We start from the raw sequence: 18,526 nt of genomic DNA on the forward strand, positions 1-18,526 counted from the left end.
ACCAAACTCTGATCTCTGCTCTCTTCATGCTGGTATCTGATGCTGAAGGGAAAGATTTCCTTCAGCTTGTTTCCTCAGTTTTAGACTGCAGTAGAAAATCAAGCTTATGACGTTCGTTTACATAAAAACATTACAAACTGTAAAACACTGTACTCAAACATGTATTTCTTAGGGCATCACCACACGTGTTAGCAGGAACCTGCCGTCACATAGTTGCCGGGGCCACTTAAGCTGCATTTTATATTCCAAACTGGTGATCTCACTGATGTTTTTCATCACTTATGTTTTTTATATACTAAGACTACATAGAATGATGATGGTTTTGAGCCTTGCTTCTCTGATTTTTGACCAGTGAGAGGCTTCCAGAAGCTTCCAGCTTGCAGACTGGTCAACTACAGGCTACAACGGTCCCCAGCTCCCTCCCACCACCCGATAAATTTCTGGGAAAAAAATTCATGGCGGCTATCTAAAAATAAAAAGACAATTCAAAGTCACTTACCTAGCTTTGCTGTAATACAGATGAGGTTAATGCCAGGCTCCCGTTCCTGCCCTGTTAGCTTCTTCTACCCCCCTGGCCCCACGGCTGTTGGGAGTTTCCTGTCCAGGTCGCACGTCTCTCTGTACTGTATACCTGGGGCTGATGGTAAGCAGATGCTGTTCATCTAGGAGAAGCCATTCAAAGAACTAAAGTCCTAATTTTGAGGTTTTACTCATGAAGGGTACACATCCCAATACAAAAACAAGATTATCATCAAATGACAGTTTCCTGCTAAGGGACAGAGAGAACAGCTGTGTTTAGTCCATTTTAAATACTCGTAAGCTTTCTTCCTTTTGCTCAATGTTTTTAATCAAACCTGGACACTTCTCACTTTTATAAACCATAATCTCATTCATGATGCACTCCAAGTATAAAGTGCATCCACTGGGATGAACAATCTTATGAATATTTAACTTTGAAAATATTTATTGCAAAATGGAGTCTTAAAGCAAATAACACATCAAAATGACATGACACCAACCTGGACTTCTGAATACACTATAGACTTTGTGTTGGAGTATCAAATTCCAATGACAATCAGTCACTGAGTAGTCTTACCACACCACAGTAAAATTTAATCTTCCATACAATAGCACAGAAGATTTTGGCATCGGACTTTCTTAGGATAACACTGCGACAGAATAACTGAGAAAAATGTTTTGAGAAAGAAGAGCTGTAGATGATACTATAATTTACTAGTAGTCTTTTAGGAAAGGAAATACCGTCAAAAACTGTGTTACTAAGTTTCTGGTGGAACTATTTGCGTGGCGGGAACAGAGATGCAGAGGTGGAGCACACGCTTGTGGAAACGAGAGAGAGAAGAGGCGGCTGAATGAACCGAGACAGCAGCACTGACACTCGCAGCTCCCGGGCGACACAGGCAGCGGGAAGCCGCAGCGTGACGGCCCAGCTCACCGGGGGCGGGGGGGGCGGGGGGGGTTTCTCGGGAGGAAGTGGGGGTCGGAGGGAGGGGTGTGTGTACACTTACAGTCCTTCCACTGTTGTACAGCAAAAACAACACAATTAAAAAATGAGGACAAACCTTAACATTTCTCAAAAGGAAAAATGAATGGAGGACAAAAAAGACTATTAGACTAATACAGATGGAAATGCTGAGGTATCACCTCATGCCAGTCAGAAGGGGTATCATTAAAAAATCTAGTCAGTCAAGCCAAAGGGCGTGGAGAAAAAGAAACACTGCCATTGTGTTTTCAGCGAATGTAACCTGCTAACAGAAGGAAAAAAAAAAACAGCATGGAGATTCTTAAGCTAAAGATAGGTCTACCACATACTCTGGCCTTCTCACTCCTGCCTGGTTTCTCTTGAGTCTCTCCAAGTTAACAAATGTAATTCCAAATGACACCTGCATCCCAACATTCACTGCAGCGATATTTATCACCAGCCACCTCTGCAAGCCACCACAGAGTTCATGGTCAGGGATGTACGGATAAACGTGGTAAAGATGTGTGTGTATAGAACATATATATGTATACACACACACAAATATATACACACTGGAATACGACCTACCAATCAAAAAGCATGCAAAATGCCTTTTCCAGTGATGTGAATGATCTTAAGTGACCATCCTGTGATGATGCTCTTAGGTATAGGAAGTCAGAGAGGGACCGACACCTAACGCAAACTCCTACGTGCAGAATCTAAAGACGTACCAGTGAACACACTTAAAAACCGAGTTTTCTTAATTACAAGGTTGGCATTAACATAAGCACAGTCTTATACACAGAATATGTGGGGTTCCCATGGATAGTCTCCTAAGCATCTCCCCACCTAACTAACACAGCATCCCCAGCATCACACTTGAGGCAGCCTTCGAATCTGTGTATGGGGTGCAGGATAAGGGGAAAGATAATGAGACAGAAGCCCTGGCACACTGCACTCTTACAGGTGCAGAGCTTTTGTAGGGCTCCAGTTGCCAAAGACAAGAGCAGGGCCTGAGGGGATGCTGCCGCCTTGTGGACACTTCCTGTAACAACAAAACTGCAAGCACCTTACAGTGTCCATCTTCAGATGGGTGGATAAACACGGTAAACAAACATAATCACACATATAAGTGCGTATACACACTCATGCATAAACAAATATTCCCTGGAATCACACACACAAATCAAAAAAGCATGAAAACTATCTTTTCCAGCAACAACGGATACACTGATGAATATCCTAACGGAAGGAAGGCAGAGAGGACCAACAGCCTAAGAAAACTCTATTTGGTACCTAAATGTTGACATCAATGAATACATTTCTCAACTGAGTTTTGTAAATTAGGAACTTGGGATTCACAGAGGGATGGTCATATATATGTACAATAAATAATGCACAAAGACCAAGCATATAGCACAGGCAGTTCTGCTCAGTAGCATTTAACTACCTTCAGGGCAAGACAATTCCAAGAGGAAGACATATATGTGGAAGTGAATCACGTGGCTGTACACCCAAAACAACTGGACACTGGAACTGTATCCACCACACAAGAAACATTAACTTTCAAAAGAAACCAAATGTGAAGAGTCTTCTTCTCAGGCCTGGGGGCCTTCTACTGCTGTCACACCCCGGGAACCTGAGCAGCCGTTGGACTCAAGGCCAGACTGAGCGAAATGAAGAAACTTCGGGGGAGGTACCGAAAACACACCCTCCTTGGATCTAGAGTGCCTGGACCGCAGGGGATGGGACCCCACTCTCCAATGCAGGCAGGCTGTCCCACAGCTCAACCAAGCCTCGTAGGCCCCCCAAGAAGGTGGACCCTCTAGGCTGAGAGCTCCGAACAGACACCATTCAGTCTCCCCCATGTGGGTTCCCACCTCAGCATCTTACCTTGGCATCTCCACACCAGACTACCATGGCGTCCCCAGGATCACCTCTGTTGCTGGCTTGGGATTTGTCTGGGGTGGTGCAGATAAGAGGGAAGATGTAAGGAGAGCAAGTCCTGGCACATTCCACTGTCATCTACAACCCAGGAAAACGACTTTCCTCTAAGGCTCTGAATATGCTAGGAAATCCTCAAGTGGGGCTGAGAAAGTGCTGCCGCCTTGTGGACACTTCTGGTAATAACAGTTGAAAACCAGTGTTTCGGAGCACTTCAAATCACAAAGCCTGTGTGGGGATGTAGGGACATCTCTCCTCAAGCAATGTGCTGGGGAAGGTAATCAGACAGCATATCAAAACACGGGGAACATTCAAGAAGACAATCTCAAGAGGTCACTTTAAGGCACATTGGTTTAATTTTTATTTTATTTGCACTGCACAGGAAACAGGCCCCACACTGCTAATTAATAGAGAACTGCATATCAAAACCATAAATAGGTAAAACCTCCCACCACTCAGAACAGTCATTCACAAAAACACTACCAACAATAAATGATGGAAAGGGCCTTCAGAAAACACAACCCTCCCACGTTTGCTTTGGGTAACGTCAACTGGGAACAGCCAGGACATACAACAGGAGGGAGCTTCCTTCAAAAACTAAATAGGAGCTACCACAGTATCTGGCCATCTCAGTGCTGGGCCTCTGCAGGTGGAGAACAGATCATCCAAAAGAGACCTCCACACCCCAGTGTCCACTGCACCAGTATCTATCACAGGCCAAGACGGCATGCACACCTAGAGGTCAGTTTCAGAGATGGTGATAAATACGTGGGACACACACAGTCACATACATACATACACACACACACCCATATACACACATTCACTGGCATATGATGTAGCAATCAAAAAGCATGCAGTATGTCTTTGCAGCAAATGAATGGACACTGATGATCCTAAGTGAAGCATGTCGGAGAAGGAATAATTGCCTCAGAAAATTCCACTGGGTAAGAGCTGAAAACTGATAACCAATGCACACATTTATCAACTAAGTTTTGTACATTAGAAGCTTGGGATTAACATTCGGACTGTCATATACATACAATAAATAATCCAAAAGGACCTAGCGTGTAGCAGAAGGAATTCTACTCAGCAGTCTCTACCTACCTACAGGGCAAAACAATTCCAAGAGGAGGACATAAATGTACAAGTGAATTAGGTGGCTGTACACCCCAAACAAACATGACACTGGAAAAGACTTGTATCCACCACGCAAGAACAATTAACTTTCAAATAAAACCAAATGTGAACAGTATTCCCCTCAGTCCTGGGGTCACTGGACTCTCACATCCCAGGAGCCTGAGAACCCTTGGGACCCAAGGTTGGACTGAACTGGAGCTGAGGCAGCTGGGGAGGGGGTACCAAAACGAAGTCCTGCTTGAACCTGGAGTGGCTGGTCCCTGGCAGATGGGACCCCATGCTCCAGATCCAGCTGGGCCACCCCACAGCTCACTAAAGCACAGTATGCTGGAAAAAGTGGACCCTCTAGGCTGAGAGGGCTTTGATTAGGCATCTGGTCTCCAGTCTCCTCAAGATGGGTTCCCACAACAGTTTCTTACCACAGCATTTTCTCCACCTGGCTTCCACAGCATCCCCAGCATAGCCTTCTGTGGAGGCTTGGCATTTGTCTGGGTGGTGCAGATAAGGGGGAAGATGTAATGAGACCCGAACCCTGGCACATTCCACTCTCATCTACAACCAGGGAACACGACTTTTCTCTAGGGCTCTAGTTGCCAGGAACCCCCCGTATGAGCCTGAGAAAGTGGTGCCCGCTTGTGGACACTTCTAGTAACAACAGCTTAAAAATCTGCTTTAGAGCACTTCAAATTCACCAAGTCTGCGGGGCTGCTGGGACACTTCTTAAGCAATGTGCTGGGGTTGGTAATTGGAGAGCATATCAAAACACAGGGAAGTTTCAAGAAGACAATTTCAAGAGCTTACTTTAAGGCACATGAATGTGGTTTTTCTTCTTTTCTTTTTTATCGAAAGGACAGGAAACAGGCTTCAAATCGCTAATGAATAGAGAACTGCAATCAAAACTATGAGGTACCATCTCCCACCACTCAGAACGGTCATTAACAAAAAGACTACTGACAATAAATGCTGCAGAGGGCCTCGAGAAACCAGAAGGGTCACACACTTGCTTTGGGAAGTGTCAACTGGGAACAGCCAGGACACAAAACAGCAGGGAGCGTCCTTCAAAAAGTAAACAGGAGCTACCACAGTATCTGGCCTTTGCAATGCTGGGACTCTGCAGGTGGAAAATGTATCATCCGAAAAGACACCTACACACCTGTATTCACTGCAATGCTATTTATCACGTGCCAAGACTGCATGCATACACAGAGCCCATTTTCAGAGATGGATGGATGAACACGTGGCACATGACACACATACAGACATCTGTATACACACATTCACTGGCATAGGACAGCACGATCAAAAAGTAGGCAAAATGCCTTTTCCAGCAACATGAACAGAGACGCTAACGACAGGCGAAGCAACTCAGAGAAGAAACAACTGCCTCAGTAAACTCCACTGGTACAGTTTAGAGGGTACAGTCTAAAAACAGATATCAACACACAGTTTTCAACCGAGCTTTGTAATTAGAAGCTTGGGATTAATACAGGGACACTCATATATATACCAATAAATAATGTACAAGGACTTCAAGTATAGCAGAGAGAATTCTACTCAGCTGCCTCTACCTACCTATAGGGAAAAACAATTCCAAGAAGAAGACATACATGTATAAGGGAAGGTGTCTATATATCCTAACCAAAGGCAACACTGGAAATGATTTGTATCCACCATGCTAGAAGACAACTTTCAAAGAAACCAAATACGAACATTATTCCCTTCAGTCCAGGGGCCCCTGGGCACTCTCTTAGCCCAGGAGCCTGAGCACCCTTGGGACACAAGGCCGGACTGAGCTGGAGTTGAGGCAGCTGGGAAGGGCGTACCAAAAGGAGCCCTCCTCAGACCTGCAGTGCCTGGTCCCTGGAGGACAGGACTCCATGCTCAAGATCCAGGCAGCCCGTCCCACAGCTCAGCCAAGCCTCATATGCCCAGAAAATGGTGGACCCTCAAGGTAGAGAGAGCTCTGAACAGGCACCTGGCCCTGTCTCCCAGATGTGGGATCCCACCACAGCCTCTTCCCTCCGCATCTCCCCACCTGACTACCACTCATCACAGGCTCTGCTTCTGTGTAGGCTTGGGATTTCTCTGGGGTGTGCAGAAAAGGGGGAAGACATAAAGAGATTCGAGCCCTGGCAAGTTCCACTCTCATTTAAAACCAGGGAATACGACTTTTCTCTAGGACCCTGGGTTCCCAGGAAAACCTCAAATGGGCCTGAGAAAGTGCTGCCACCTTGTGGACACTTCTCATAACAACAGCTTAAAATTCATGCTTTCGAGCACTTCAAATATGCACTCATCTCACACGCCTCTAAGTAATGCTCAAAATTCTCCAAGCCAGGCTTCAAAAGTATGTGAACCAAGAAATTCCAGATGTTCAGGCTGGATTTAGAAAAGGCAGAGGAACCAGAGATCAAATTGCCAACATCCGTTGGATCATAGAAAAAGCAAGAGAATTAAAGAAAAACATTTACTTCTGCATCATTGATTACGCCAATGCCTTTGGGTGGATCACAACAAACTGTGGACAATTCTTAAAGAAATGGGAATACCAGACCACCTTACCTGCTTCCTGAGAAATCTGTATGCAGGTCAAAAAGGAACAGTTAGAACCAGACATGGAACAATGGACTGGTTCCAAATTGGGAAAGGAGTACGTCAAGTCTATATATTGCCACCCTGCTTGTTTAACTTCTATGCAGAGTACATCATGTGAAATGCTGGGCTGGATGAAGTACAAGATGGAATCAAGATTGCCGGGAGAAATACCAATAACCTCAGATATGCGGATGATACCACCCTTAAGGCAGAAAGTGAAGAAGAACTAAAGAGCCTCATGATGAAAGTGAAAGAGGAGAGTGAAAAAGCTGGCTTAAAACTCAACATTCAGAACATGAAGACCACGGCATCCGGTCCAATCACTTCACAGCAAATAGATTGGGAAACAATGGAAACCGTGACAGACTTTATTTTCTTGGGCTCTAAAGTCACTGCAGATGGTGACTGCAGCCATGAAATTAAAAGACTCTTGCTCCTTGGAAGAAAAGCTATGTCCAACCTAGACAGCATGTTAAAAAGCAGAGACATTACTTTACCAACAAAGGTACATGTAGTCAAAGCTTTGGTTTTTCCAGCAGTCATGTATGGATGTGAAAGTTGGACCATGAAGAAGGCTGAGCGTCGAAGAAGTGATACTTTTGAACTGTGGTGTTGGAGAAGACTCTTGAGAGTCCCTTGGACTGCAAGGAGATCAAACCAGTCCATCCTAAAGGAAATCTGTCCTAAATATTCACTGGAAGGACTGATGTTGAAGCTGAAGCTCCAATACTTTGGCCACCTGATGCAAGGAACTGACTCATTAGAAAAGACCCTGATGCTGGGAAAGATTGAAGGCAGGAGGAGAAGGGGATGGCAGAGGATGAGATGGTTGGATAGCATCAGTGACTCGATGGACATGAACTTGAGCAGGCTCTGGGAGTTGGTGATGGACAGGGAAGCCTCCTGTGCTGCAGTCCATGGGGTTGTAAAGAGTTGGACACGACTGAGTGAACTACACTGCGGGGATGTAGGGACACCTCTCCTGAAGCAGTGTGCTGGGTGGGTAATCAGAGAGCATATCAAAATAAAGGGAACCTTCAAGAAGACAATCTCAAGAGGTCACTTTAAGGCATATTAATGTTTCTTTTTTTCTTTTGCTTGGAAAGCACAGGATACAGGCTCAAGATTGCTAATTAACAGAGAACCACACATCAAAACTATTAATCAGGTACCACCTCCTACCACTCAGAATGCTCATTCACTAAAGACTACAGACACAGCTGGAGAGGACCTGGAGAAACGGCAATCCTCAACGTTTGCTTTGGGAACTGTCAACTGGAGAAAGCCAGGACCCAGAACAGGAGGGAGCTTCTGCCAAACACTTAACAGGACCTATCACATTATGTATTCTTCTCAATGCTGGGACTGCACAGGCGGAGAACGTGTCACCCACAAAGACACCTACACTCCAGAGTTCACCGCACCAATATTTATCTCAGGCCAGGACTGCATGCACACACAGTGTCCATTTTCAGAGACAGATGGATGAACACGTGGCACACGCACAGACACACACATCCTTATTCATATATTCACTGGCATATGACACAGCAATCAAAAAGCACGCAAAATGCCTTTCCAGCAACATGAACAGACACTGATGATCTTAAGGGAAGCTAGTCAGAGTAAGAACAACTGCCTAACAAAACTCCATTGAGTGCAATCTAAAAGTTCATACCTATGACCACATTTATCACCTGAGTTTTATAAGTTAGAAGCTTGATATTAACAGAGTCACAGTCATATACGTACAATAAAAATGTGCAAGGACCTAGCATACAGCAGAGGGAATTCTACTCAGCAGCCTCTATCTACAGGGCAGAACAGTTCCAAGAGGAAGACACTTATGCGTAAGTCAATCAGGTGGCCGGACACCCAAAACAAACACAACACCGGAAATGAGTTCTATCCACCATGCAAGAAACATTACCTTTCAGAAGAACCCAAACGTGAACGGTCTTCCACTCAGTCCTGGGGTCCCTGGGCACCCTCACAGCCCAGGAGCCTGAGTAGCCGTGGGACCAAGGCCGGACTGGGTGGGGGCTGAGGCAGCTGGGGAGGATGTGCCCAAAAGAAGTCCTCCTCGGACCTGGACACCCGGGTCCATGGGCACGGGACACCACGCTCCAGATCAGGTGGGCCGTCCCACAGCTCAACCAAGTCTAGTACGCCCAAAAGGGTAGACCCTCTTGGCAGAGAGAGCTCTGAATAGGCACCTCGTCTCCAGTCTCCTCAAGGTGGATATCCACCACAGCCTCTTACACCATGGATCTCCCACCTGACTACCACAGCATGCCCAGCATCGCGTTCTGTGCAGGCTTGGAATTTGTCTGGGGTGGTGCAGATAAGGGAGAAGACGTAAAGAGACCCAGGCCCTGGCACATTCCACTCATCTACAACCCAGGAACATGACTTTTCTCTAGGGCTCTGGTTGCCAGGAAAACATCAAATGGCCCTGACAAAGTGCTGCCGCCTTGTGGACACTTCTAGTAACAACAGCTTAAAAATAAATGCTTCAGAGCACTTCAAATTCACAAATTTTGAAGTGTGGGGCTGTAGGGACACCTCTCCTGAAACAATGCTTTGGGGTGGATAATCGGAGAGCATATCGAAACAAAGGGAACCTTCAAGAAGACAATCTCAAGAGCTCACTTTAAGGCACAATAGTGTTTTTGTTTGCTTGCTTGTCTGGGGAGAACAAGAAACAGGCTCCACATCGTTAATTAGTAGAAAATTGCACATCAAAATCATAATGAGTACCACCTCCCACCACTCACAACCGTCATTCACAAAAACACTACAGATAATAAGTGTTGAGGAGGGGCTGGAGAAACCAGAGCCCTCCCACATCTGCTTCGGGAAATATCAACTGGGGCCAGCGAGGACAATGAACAGGAGGGAGCATCCTTCAGACAGTAAACAGGAGCTACAACAGTATCTATCCTTCTCAGCGCTGGGACTCTGCAGGTGGAGAACAGATCATCCGATAAGGTACCTACTCCCCAGCATCCACCGCACCAATATTTATCAGCCTAAGACTGCATGCACACAGAGAGCTCATTTTCAGAGATGGATGGATAAACACATGATACACACATATATATACACACACACATATTCATATACACATATTCACTGGCATATGACACAGCAATCAAAAAGTATGCAAAATACCTTCTCTAGCAAGATGAACAGACATTTTGATGATCCTAATGGTAGCTAGTCAGACAAGGAACAGTTGCCTAAGAAAACTCCATTGGGTACAATGAGAAAGTTGATACCAATGATCACATTTATTAACCAAGTTTTATAAATTACAAGCTTGGGACTGACAGAGGGACAGTCATATACATCCAATAAAAAATGCACAAGGACTAGCATATTGTACATGGGTTTCTACTCTGCAGCCTCTAACTCTCTACCCAGAAAAACAGTTCCAAGAGCAAGACATTTATGCATAAGTGAACCCAGCGGCTGTACGCCCAAAGGAAACAGGACACTGCAAATGAACTGCATCCACATGCAAGAAACAGGAACTTTCAAAAGAAACCAAATATGACGGTGTTCCACCCAGTCAAGGGGCCCCTCGGCTCTAACAGTCCAGGAGCCTGAGTGCCCCGGGACTCAAGGCCGGATTGGGCAGGAGCTGAGGCCGCTGGGGATGGTGTACCAGAAGGAAGCCCTCCTCAAACCTGGAGTGCCTGGACCATGGTGAAGGGATTTCACACTAGAGATCCAGGCAGGCTGTCCCACAGCTCAGCCAAGCCTAGTACACCCCACAAACGGTGGACCCTCTAGGCAGAGAGTGCTCCAAATAGGCTGCTGGTTCCAGTCTCCCTGAGATGGGCTCCCAGCACAGCCTCTTACCTCGGCATGTCCCCAAGTGGCTACCACAGCATCCCCGAATTGCCTTCTTCATAGGCTTGGGATTTGTCTGGGTGGTACAGATAGAGGGGAAGATGTACGGAGACCCAGGCCCTGGCACATTCCATTCATCTACAACCCAGAAACACAACTTGTCTCTAGGGCTCTGGCTGCCAGTTAAAGTTGCTCAGTCGTGTCTCTTTGGGACCCCATGGTCTATACAGTCCATGGAATTATTCAGGCCAGAATACTGGAGTGGGTAGCCTTTCCCTTCTCCAGGGGATCTTCCCAACCCAGGGATCAAACCCAGGTCTCCCACATTGCAGGCAGATTCTTTACCAGCTGAGCCATAAGGAAAGTGTCCACAAGACGGCAGGCCTTCTAATGGGCCTGAGAAAGTGCTGCCGCCTTGTGGGCACTTCTGGTAACAACAGCTTAAAAATCAGTGTTTTAGAGCACTTCAAACTCACAAAGCTTGTGGGGCTGTAGAGACCCCTCTCCTCAAGCAATGTGCTGGGATGGGTAATCGGAGAGCATATCAAAACAAAGGGAACCTTCAAGAAGACAATCTCAAGAGGTCACCTTAAAGCACAGGAAACAGGCTCCAGATCACTCATTAATGGAGAACTGCACATCAAAACTTGGAGAAGGCGATGGCACCCCACTCTAGTACTCTTGCCTGGAAAATCCCGTGTACTGAGGAGCCCGGTAGGCTGCAGTCCATGGGGTCGCTGAGAGTCTGACATGACTGAGCGACTTCACTTTCATGCATTGGAGAAGGAAATGGCAACCCACTCCAGTGTTCTTGCCTGGAGAATCCCAGGGACGGGGGAGCCTGGTGGGCTGCCGTCTATGGGGTCACACAGAGTCGGACACGACTGAAGTGACTTAGCAGCAGCAGCAGCACATCAAAACTACAATGAGGTACCACCTCCCACCACGCACAACAGTCATTCACAAAAACACCACCAACAATAAATGCTGCAGAGGGCCTGGAGAAACCAGAACCCTTTCATATTTTCTTTGGGTAACAACAACTGGGAACAGCCAGGACACAGAACAGGAGGAAGGTCCCTCCAAAAACTAAATGGGAGCTACCACAATCTCTGGCCTTCTCAATGCTAGGCCTCTGCATGTGGATAACAGACCATCTGATAAGACACCTATGCTCCAGTGCTCACTGCACTGATATTTATCACACCCCAAGACCGCATCATTTTGCCAACAAAGGTCCATCTAGTCAAAGCTACGGTTTTTCCAGTAGTCAGGTATAGATGTGAGAGTTGGACTATAAAGAAAGCTGAGTGCCGAAGAATTGATGCTTTTGAACTGTGGTATTGCAGAAGACTCTTGAGAGTCCCTTGGACTGCAAGGAGATCCAACCGGTCCATCCTAAAGGAAATCAGTCCTGAATACTTATTGGAAGGACTGATGCTAAAGCTGAAACTCCAATACTTTGGCCATCTCATGCGAAGAACTGACTCATTTGAAAAGACTATTGATCCAAAATCTTGAAATTAAAATGGAATCACAGATAAATAGCTTGGAGACAAGGATTGAGAAGATGCAAGAAAGGTTTAACAAGGACCTAGAAGAAATAAAAAAGAGTCAATATATAATGAATAATGCAATAAATGAAATTAAAAACACTCTGGAGGCAACAAATAGTAGAATAACAGAGGCAGAAGATAGGATTAGTGAATTAGAAGATAGAATGGTAGAAATAAATGAATCAGAGAGAATAAAAGAAAAACTAATTAAAAGAAATGAGGACAATCTCAGAGACCTCCAGGACAATATTAAACGCTACAACATTCGAATCATAGGGGTTCCAGAAGAAGAAGACAAAAAGAAAGACCATGAGAAAATACTTGAGGAGATAATAGTTGAAAACTTCCCTAAAATGGGGAAGGAAATAATCACCCAAGTCCAAGAAACCCAGAGAGTCCCAAACAGGATAAACCCAAGGCAAAACACCCCAAGACACATATTAATCAAATTAACAAAGATCAAACACAAAGAACAAATATTAAAAGCAGCAAGGGAAAAACAACAAATAACACACAAGGGAATTCCCATAAGGATAACAGCTGATCTTTCAATAGAAACTCTTCAAGCCAGGAGGGAATGGCAAGACATACTTAAAATGATGAAAGAAAATAACCTACAGCCCAGATTATTGTACCCAGCAAGGATTTCATTCAAGTATGAAGGAGAAATCAAAAGCTTCTCAGACAAGCAAAAGCTGAGAGAATTCTGCACCACCAAACCAGCTCTCCAACAAATACTAAAGGATATTCTCTAGACAGGAAACACAAAAATGGTGTATAAATTTGAACCCCAAACAATAAAGTAAATGGCAATGGGATCATACTTATCAGTAATTACCTTAAATGTAAATGGGTTGAATGCCCCAACCAAAAGACAAAGACTGGCTGAATGGATACAAAAACAAGACCCCTACATATGTTGTCTACAGGAGACCCACCTCAAAACAGGGGACACATACAGACTGAAAGTGAAGGGCTGGAAAAAGATTTTCCATGTAAATAGGGACCAAAAGAAAGCAGGAGTAGCATTACTCATATCAGATAAAATAGACTTTGAAACAAAGGCTGTGAAAAGAGACAAAGAACGTCACTACATAATGATCAAAGGATCAATCCAAGAAGAAGATATAACAATTATAAATATATATGCACCCAACACGGGAGCACCGCAGTATGTAAGACAAATGCTAACAAGTATGAAAGGAGAAATTAACAATAACACAATAATAGTGGGAGATTTTAATACCCCACTCACACCTATGGATAGATCAACTAAACAGAAAATTAACAAGGAAACACAAACTTTAAACGATACAATAGACCAGTTAGACCTAATTGATATCTATAGGACATTTCATCCCAAAACAATGAATTTCACCTTTTTCTCAAGCGCACATGGAACCTTCTCCAGGATAGATCACATCCTGGGTCATAAAGCTAGCCTTGTATATTCAAAAAAATAGAAATCATTCCAAGCATCTTTTCTGACCACAATGCAGTAAGATTAGATCTCAATTACAGGAGAAAAACTATTAAAAATTCCAACATATGGAGGATGAACAACACCCTGCTGAATAACCAACAAATCACAGAAGAAATCAAAAAAGAAATCAAAATTTGCATAGAAACGAATGAAAATGAAAACACAACAACCCAAAACCTGTGGGACACAGTAAAAGCAGTCCTAAGGGGAAAGTTCATAGCAATACAGGCATACCTCAAGAAACAAGAAAAAAGTCAAATAAATAACCTAACTCTACACCTAAAGCAACTAGAAAAGGAAGAAATGAAGAACCCCAGGGTTAGTAGAAGGAAAGAAATCTTAAAAATTAGAGCAGAAATAAATGCAAAAGAAACAAAAGAGACCATAGCAAAAATCAACAAAGCCAAAAGCTGGTTCTTTGAAAGGACAAATAAAATTGATAAACCATTAGCCAGACTCATCAAGAAACAAAGGGAGAAAAATCAAATCAATAAAATTAGAAACGAAAATGGAGAGATCACAACAGACAACACAGAAATACAAAGGATTATAAGAGACTATTATCAACAATTATATGCCAATAAAATGGACAACGTGGAAGAAATGGACAAATTCTTAGAAAAGTACAACTTTCCAAAACTCGACCAGGAAGAAATAGAAAACCTTAACAGACCCATCACAAGCACGGAAATTGAAACTGTAATCAAAAATCTTCCAGCAAACAAAAGCCCAGGTCCAGACGGCTTCACAGCTGAATTCTACCAAAAATTTAGAGAAGAGCTAACACCTATCCTGCTCAAACTCTTCCAGAAAATTGCAGAGGAAGGTAAACTTCCAAACTCATTCTATGAGGCCACCATCACCCTGATACCAAAACCTGACAAAGATCCCACAAAAAAAGAAAACTACAGGCCAATATCACTGATGAACATAGATGCAAAAATCCTTAACAAAATTCTAGCAATCAGAATCCAACAACACATTAAAAAGATCATACACCATGACCAAGTGGGCTTTATCCCAGGGATGCAAGGATTCTTCAATATCCGCAAATCAATCAATGTAATACACCACATTAACAAATTGAAAAACAAAAACCATATGATTATCTCAATAGATGCAGAGAAAGCCTTTGACAAAATTCAACACCCATTTATGATAAAAACTCTCCAGAAAGCAGGAATAGAAGGAACATACCTCAACATAATAAAAGCTATATATGACAAACCCACAACAAACATTATCCTCAATGGTGAAAAATTGAAAGCATTTCCTCTAAAGTCAGGAACAAGACAAGGGTGCCCACTTTCACCATTACTATTCAACATAGTTTTGGAAGTTTTGGCCACAGCAATCAGAGCAGAAAAAGAAATAAAAGGAATCCAAATTGGAAAAGAAGAAGTAAAACTCTCACTATTTGCAGATGACATGATCCTCTACATAGAAAACCCTAAAGACTCCACCAGAAAATTACTAGAACTAATCAATGATTATAGTAAAGTTGCAGGATATAAAATCAACACACAGAAATCCCTTGCATTCCTATACACTAATAATGAGAAAACAGAAAGAGAAATTAAGGAAACAATTCCATTCACCATTGCAACGGAAAGAATAAAATACTTAGGAATATATCTACCTAAAGAAACTAAAGACCTATATATAGAAAACTATAAAACACTGGTGAAAGAAATCAAAGAGGACACTAATAGATGGAGAAATATACCATGTTCATGGATTGGAAGAATCAATATAGTGAAAATGAGTATACTACCCAAAGCAATTTATAGATTCAATGCAATCCCTATCAAGCTACCAACAGTATTCTTCACAGAGCTAGAACAAATAATTTCACAATTTGTATGGAAATACAAAAAACCTCGAATAGCCAAAGCGATCTTGAGAAAGAAAAATGGAACTGGAGGAATCAACCTACCTGACTTCAGGCTCTACTACAAAGCCACAGTTATCAAGACAGTATGGTACGGGCACAAAGACAGAAATACAGATCAATGGAACAAAATAGAAAGCCCAGAGATAAATCCACGCACATATGGACACCTTATCTTTGACAAAGGAGGCAAGAATATACAATGGATTAAAGACAATCTCTTTAACAAGTGGTGCTGGGAAATCTGGTCAACCACTTGTAAAAGAATGAAACTAGAACACTTTCTAACACCATATACAAAAATAAACTCAAAATGGATTAAAGATCTCAACGTAAGACCAGAAACTATAAAACTCCTAGAGGAGAACATAGGCAAAACACTCTCTGACATACATCACAGCAGGATCCTCTATGACCCACCTCCCAGAATATTGGAAATAAAAGCAAAAATAAACAAATGGGACCTAATTAAACTTAAAAGCTTCTGCACATCAAAGGAAACTATTAGAATGGGAGAAAATAATAGCAAATGAAGCAACCGACAAACAACTAATCTCAAAAATATACAAGCAACTCCTTCAACTCAACTCCAGAAAAATAAATGACCCAATCAAAAAATGGGCCAAAGATCTAAATAGACATTTCTCCAAAGAAGACATACAGATGGCTAACAAACACATGAAAAGATGCTCAACATCACTCATTATCAGAGAAATGCAAATCAAAACCATTATGAGATATCATTTCACACCAGTCAGAATGGCTGCGACCCAAAAGTCTACAAATAATAAATGCTGGAGAGGGTGTGGAGAAAAGGGAACCCTCTTACACTGTTGGTGGGAATGCAAACTAGTACAGCCACTATGGAGAACAGTGTGGAGATTCCTTAAAAAACTGGAAATAGAACTGCCTTATGATCCAGCAATCCCACTGCTGGGCATACACACTGAGGAAACCAGAAGGGAAAGAGACACGTATACCCCAATGTTCATCGCAGCACTGTTTATAATAGCTAGGACATGGAAGCAACCTAGATGTCCATCAGCAGATGCATGGATAAGAAAGCTGTGGTACATATACACAATGGAGTATTACTCAGCCATTAAAAAGAATACATTTGAATCAGTTCTAATGAGGTGGATGAAACTGGAGCCTATTATACAGAGTGAAGTAAGCCAGAAGGAAAAACACCAATACAGTATACTAACGCATATATATGGAATTTAGAAAGATGGTAACGATAACCCTGTATACGAGACAGCAAAAGAGACACTGATGTATAAAACAGGCTTATGGACTCTGTGGGAGAGGGAGAGGGTGGGAAGATTTGGGAGAATGGCATTGAAACATGTGAAATGTCATGTATGAAACGAGATGCCAGTCCAGGTTCAATGCACGATGCTGGATGCTTGGGGCTGGTGCACTGGGACGACCCAGAGGGATGGTATGGGGAGGGAGGAGTGAGGAGGGTTCAGGATGGGGAACACATGTTTTAAAATTATTAAATTTAAGAATAAAAAAAAAAAAAATGAAAAGACCCTGATGCTGGGAATGACTGAAGGTGGGAGGAGAAGGGGACAACAGAGGATGAGATGGTTGGATGGCATCACCAACTCAATGGACGTGAGTTTGAGCAAGCTCCAGGAGTTGGTGATGGACAGGGAAGCCTGGTGTGCTGCAGTCCATGGGGTCGCAAAGAGTCGGACACGAGCAAGCAACTGAACTGAACTGAAGACTGCATGCACACACAGTATCCACTTTCAGAGATGGATAAACACGTGGTACACACACACACACACACACTCATATGCATATATTCACTGGCAAATGATGCAGCAATCAAAAAGTATGAAAAAGTCTTTTCCAGCAACATGAACAGACATGCTGATGATGATCCTAAGGGAGGTCAGTCAGAGAAGGACAGCTGTTTAACTCCATTGGGTACAATCTAAAAACTGATAATAAATAAATAAATTCAGTTTTGTAAATTAGGAAGTAGGGATTATCATATGGACAGTCATATACATACAATAAATAATCCAATAAATAATCCACAGGGACCTAGCCTTTAGCACCGGGAATTCTAAGCAGCCTGTAATTACAAACAGGTGTAACTGAATCAGGTGACTACACCTAAAACACACATGGCACTGGAAATGAACTGTATCACCATGCAAGAAAAATTAACTTTCAAAACAAACCAAACTGAACGGTCTTCCGCTCAGGCCTGGGGACCCTGGGCTGCTTTCAAACCACAGAAGCCTGAGCAGACTTGGGACCCAAGGCCAGACTGAGCTGGAGCTGAGGGAGCTGGGGATGATGTGCCAAAAAGATGCCCTCCTTGGACCTGGAGAGCCTGGTCCGTGGGGGATTGGACCCCACACTCCAGATCCAGGCAGACTGCTCCACAGCTCAACCACAGTGTGCATGATGTGTTCAAAAACCAGTGGACCCTCTAGGCTGAGAGAGCTCTGAATAGGCACGTGCTGTCCAGTCTCCCCGAGGTGGGTCCCCACCTCAGCCTCCTACTTCAGCATCTCCCTACCTGACTACCAGGGCCTCCCCAGCACTGCCTTCTG

The 18,526-nt window shown here is 43.6% G+C and overlaps 1 protein-coding gene across 14 annotated transcripts in view; it reads right to left on the reverse strand.

Moving 5' to 3' along the window:
- Positions 1–18,526, reverse strand: part of ATXN7 (ataxin 7) — a 167,943-nt gene that overhangs the window by 4,019 nt on the left and 145,398 nt on the right. For 11 of the 14 annotated variants that reach the window (XM_059880155.1, XM_059880157.1, XM_024983197.2 and 8 more), the window contains one exon: positions 500–637. The gene's annotated coding sequence lies outside the window, so the exon portion shown is untranslated. Of the gene's footprint in view, positions 1–499; positions 663–3,373; positions 3,442–18,526 lie in introns of all 14 variants that reach the window. The other 3 variants (XM_059880152.1, XM_059880151.1, XM_059880148.1) reach the window with 3 other exon arrangements.

This window comes from Bos taurus, chromosome 22 (genome assembly GCF_002263795.3).
Source record: "Bos taurus isolate L1 Dominette 01449 registration number 42190680 breed Hereford chromosome 22, ARS-UCD2.0, whole genome shotgun sequence".
Taxonomy (NCBI): domain Eukaryota; kingdom Metazoa; phylum Chordata; class Mammalia; order Artiodactyla; family Bovidae; genus Bos; species Bos taurus.